General features: G+C 45.7%; 1 protein-coding gene across 1 annotated transcript in view; it reads left to right on the top strand.

Annotated features, from left to right (window-relative positions):
- Nucleotides 1-4,704: 4,704 nt before the first annotated feature.
- LOC106898755 (oligophrenin-1-like) overlaps nucleotides 4,705-4,899 on the top strand; it is a 259,480-nt gene continuing 259,285 nt past the window's right edge. Inside the window, exon 1 of the mRNA XM_014960186.1 lies at nucleotides 4,705-4,802. The gene's annotated coding sequence lies outside the window, so the exon portion shown is untranslated. The remainder of the gene's footprint in view (nucleotides 4,803-4,899) is intronic.

Here is a 4,899-nt window from a genome sequence, read left to right as displayed (position 1 = left end):
CAACATAACGATAATATTGTCCAATGGGCTACCCATCCCTGGGAACTTGCCGAACCTGATCATGGTAACATCGAGCTGTCTTCTGTGCTAGATAAAATTATTTCCTGATCCCAGGTAAGCTCCTGAGGGACTACTGGGAGTTGCTGGCTTCTGTGAAGCAGAACATTTAGAAATTGTGAATGGAAGTTTTATGCTTGTAGGCATTGCAGCTAGCTTTGCTCTTACTTTGTAAGTCAGACCCAGTGCTCAGCTTCCCCATGAGCCCTTCATGCCTCTCTAACAGCAGGGAATGAGAATAATGCTGGTCTAACTGGCTGCCTCCCAGTTTCTGTTCCATGGCAAAGTGGAATCCTGCTCACATGGGTTTGTAGGATCAGATCTCTGCCCCCTTGAAAGCAGGCTAGAGTGAGGAACACAATGGAGATGAAGGGGCTTCACCAGAGTAAATTAGCTGTCCATGCCTGCTTCTTAAACATGATAAGAAACTGGATAGCCTCTAGGATCTGACCACTTCTGGCACAAAAGCAGCTCAGAGCCTGAAGGAGGCAAAGTGAGAAATAAAGCCACCTTTTCTTCACTTCCTCTACCCCTTCACCTGCCCTGGGAACAGCAGTTTTAATTACAGGTTTAGATTTTTATCTGTTTACAAATTGCCTTATGGATAGTTACAAACTAGGTGCTCTATTATTTTACACCTGTGGTCTGGGATAGAGCTTATGGTAGAGATTGCACTGTCATTGGACAATCTTTCCCTTCTGCCAACTTATGGGTTTGCTCTGTGAACTGTTCTTTGTAGATAGAGCATTCATTTGAGAGAAAAGGCTGTAGGACTTGACTTTTCTTTGATGGTCCAGTTCCACTGTTGAGTGGCCAAATAATATATAACCAAAGCCTTTAGGTCAAGAATAGATATTCAGACTACTTTTCCCGTAGTTCAGGCCTGACATTCATCCTAACTACTCTGTTTCTTGAAAGACCTGCTTTCATGGTAAGCAATACAAAAGAGGATGGAGGTTATGACAATGGCATAGGTGTACAAGGGGAAATACAATCTTGTCTTACTTTCTTCTTGCCCTTTTATTTTAGGCTGCCAAATTTTTGGTCCTGTTTTTGTTGGTGTGTCATTCCTCCCCGTTCCTTCCCAAAACTGGTGGGATTGCAATAAAGCATTGAGGCAGAGACACAAGCAGAAATCTGCCTGTGTCTCTTCTTAAGCCGGTGCAGGAGCAAACCTCCTGAGGTGGGCTGTAATAACTTTCTGCAGAGAGCAAGGCAGACTTGGTAACTACCTGGTCCTTTCTTTGCTCCAGGAATAGTGCAACTACATGCTGTCCCTTCCCTCAGGCAGATGGCGATTTGGATAATAATCTTGCAGTGAGTCCCTCCTGCTTAGCTTGTTGACGCCGCAACTGGGAAGTATTTTCCATCAGCTTGTGCTGCGCTGATTTCTAAAGCTATGGAAAGAAGGGCTGTATCGAAGTGAGCTGTTCAAATTCCATCTAAGAACTTAAAAATAGCACTGCGAAGATAAACCTGGAATAGCTCGCTCTGTCTACCATGTACTTTGCTTAGCATTTCCTTTCTTTCACCCCGCAGCCCAGCCCATCTCTCCCATGTGGGGTTACCGTTGCCATAGCATATGTTAGTTACTGGACCAGTGCCATCGGTTTCCAGTGAAGTAGCACATAGTTTTTGCATGTAGCCCTTCTGATAAAATTCTGTGTGGTTTCTTTGCTGTGACTCAGTAAATGGAATCTTTCTTGTAGGAGAAAGATGAAAGAGTGGATGAGATAAATGACTAAAATATCTAAATCTTGTGACATTCTGCAGGTACCTGGATAAAAAATACTTCGGAGTCCGTGCTTTCGTTGTATGTGAGCCAAAATGGCAGGTACAGATCTTTATCACTGGGTAGATTTTATAAGGTCACCCGTCATCTGAACGCCAGCCATAAAAAATTAGCATCTTAAAAAACTACCATTAATTCTTTTCATACCTCTTCTAATCTTCATTTTACTCCTGGCCTTATACTGTGAGCTCATACAAGGTGGCCAAGTGGAACCTTAAAAATGCACCATTTCTCCGGCTTTTCATGGATGCCTCAACATTCACAAACTTTTCAAGAGTCATGGTCAAAAAGTTTTTAAAAAATCCCCTAAATTCCTCATGTCCTTTGTATTCTTCAGAATTAAGCTATGCCAGGTACTTCTGCAAGTGGACAGCATCCATTGCAATTTCAGTGAACTGAAAAACAGAGGAAACTCTGGGCTCTTGTCTTCTGCCCTGTTGCATTTGTTTTTAATCCTGTGAAGCAGCAATGACAGGTAGTGTTATTTTTTGGAAAGATAATAGTGACAACAATATAAAATCCTCCCCTTTTTGGCTCAGTAACTTGAATTGTCCAAGAAGAAGAGTTGTATTGCCCCTAAAACCCAGTGAAACACACTTCACTTTCTCAGGGGTACTTATTAAACTGTAGATTCAGCTCTCATGGCGCATGAAAAAGGTGAAATAATTATGCAAAAAGCGAGGGAAAAGGAATTACCAATGGTTTACCAGTGTGCATGCAGCACAGAGCACACATTTTTCTCATTCATGAGCAACCCTTTAGTCCCACTGAAACAAGGGAAAAATATAGGAACTTGCCTTGCAGGTCAGTGTGCAGGGGAACTGAAGGTGTAATAGATTGAAAAACACTATTTGTGGCATTTCTTGACACAGAAACCCCAGAGCAAGCACATATGAGGAGAGGACAAGTCATATGAGGAGAGGCTGAGGGAACTGGGCATGTTTAGTTTGGAGAAGAGGAGGCTGAAGGGAGATCTCATTGTCCTCCACAACTACCTGAAAGGAGGGTGTAGAGAGGTGGGTGTTGGCCTCTTCTCCCAAGGGAATAATGACAGGACCAGAGAAAATGGTCTCAAGTTGCAGCAGGGGAGGTTTAGATTAGATATTAGGGAGAATTACTTTACTGAGAGGGCGGTCAGGCTCTGGAACAGCCTGCCCAGGAGGTGGTGGAGTCACCATCCCTGGAGGTATTTAAGAAACATGTAGACATGACTCTTCAGGGCATGCTCTAGTGCTCAAGATTATTGGTTTGTGTGTGGGTGTGATGTGGTGGGGTGTTGTGGTTTTTGTTTTGTTGTTTTGGTTTTGGTTGGTTTTGTTGTTTTGTTTTGTTTTTTTGTTGGCTTTTTTTTTGAGGTTGGACTCGATGATCTCAGAGGTCCTTTCCAACCATGGTGAATCTGTGATTCTGAGATATCTAGTTTCGTATTCTTCAGCTGATGCCTTTGATGTTTTATGACAGTTTTTAATGTTGATGAGGCAAAACAACCTCAGAATGTGCAAAACCATAGCAACTGCTGCACGAGGATATATCTGGAGACAAACTGTCCTCATCCCTTCAAATTTTAGTACATTTCTTCTCTCTACGCAAACGATGGTTGTCCTGCTATGAGAAGGTTTTGTGTTGTTGTGTTGGGGTAGGATTGTGCTGGAGTTTCAGAAGAGACTCCAGCCCAGAGAAACGCAGGAGTGAGCCCACGTGCTGAAACCTGAAGTAACTGAAGCAGGAAATATACCAAACAAGTTCAAACTTTTCCATGGGCAGAAAATGTTAATTTGCAGTGTTTAAAAGAAAATTCACTGTAACAAATCCGTGATCAGAAATTGTCGAATTAATTTTTACTTTTATCATAAGACATAATTTTAGTTTACAGCCTGAGTACTACAGGATTTGGGAAAAAAAGCAGTGCCACAAGGATCCAGAGTGAGACACCCATCCTATTTGCTGCAAAAGAGAAGACTTTAGTCAAAACCATCCAGGACTGGCACAAGAGGACCAGCACTAAGGTGGGCGAGTGCTGGCAAGCCCAGGGAGCTGCATGGTTACTTTAATATGGACCCTCCATTAAATTTGTGGAACTGGTTAATTGTTAGCTCCAAGGTAAACAGGTATGCAGCTGAAGGGAATGGAGGCAATATTTGAGTGGCATTGCAATTTCTCCTCCGATTTTTCCCAGACAGCAGTGTGCCCTTACGCTATGGATAGGTGAATTGCAGCTGAATTAGTCAATACAATGCCACCGCTCTCTGTGTCCTGAAAGCCTTTATTACCAAACAAAGAAAATCCCTACAGAAAGCAAGACTGTGTTATCTATTTCTCCAGCTAAAATCTGCTCACGGCTTTTCCACCCGTTTTGCAGGATGCTGGACAGCAAAACTGACTCCCCGTCCAGCGTGGGCCGCAGGGGCTGGACATTCCTACCTGAATCATAGAATGGTTTTGGTTGGAAGGGGCCTTAAAGATCATCGAGTCCCAACCCCCCCTGCCATGGGCAGGGACACCTCCCACTACAGCAGGTTGCTCAAAGCCCCATCCAGCCTGGCCTTGAACACTGCCAGGGATGGGGCATCCACAGCTTCTCTGAGCAACCTGTTCCAGTGTCTCACCACCCTCACAGCGGTGAGAATTTCTTCCTGATACCTAATCTAAATCTTCCCTCCTCCAGACTGAAGCCATTACCCCCCCATCCTACGCTGAAACAGTCCCCAGCTTAACAAAGGAGCGCGGTTTGCTGTGCCCCAGAACTGAGAGAAATCTGCCCAAAGACCTCCCCAAACCCCCCGCAGAAAAAGCTGCTTTTAAAATCCCCGTGGCCCTCCCCGACCCCCCGGCTCCTCATCCCCCTCCTCTCTGCCGCCTCCCCGCCGCGGCTGCGGGAGCGGAGGGGGAGCGGGGCTGCCGCCCGCCGGGGAAGGCCGCGGCTGAGGAGACACCTGGGTTTCCCTGGCAACAGGTAGGAGCCCGCCGCGGCGGCCGGGGGAGCCGGGGTTTCCCCGCTTCTCGCCCTGACGCACCGTTTTGAGGGCCCCGGGAGGCGCCTCGCCGGGCGG

The sequence above is a fragment of the Calidris pugnax genome, unplaced genomic scaffold (genome assembly GCF_001431845.1).
Source record: "Calidris pugnax isolate Ruff unplaced genomic scaffold, ASM143184v1 scaffold188, whole genome shotgun sequence".
Classification (NCBI taxonomy): Eukaryota; Metazoa; Chordata; class Aves; order Charadriiformes; family Scolopacidae; genus Calidris; species Calidris pugnax.
The sequence above is the reverse complement of the archived record's forward strand: the minus strand, read 5'-3'. Positions and strand labels throughout refer to the sequence as shown.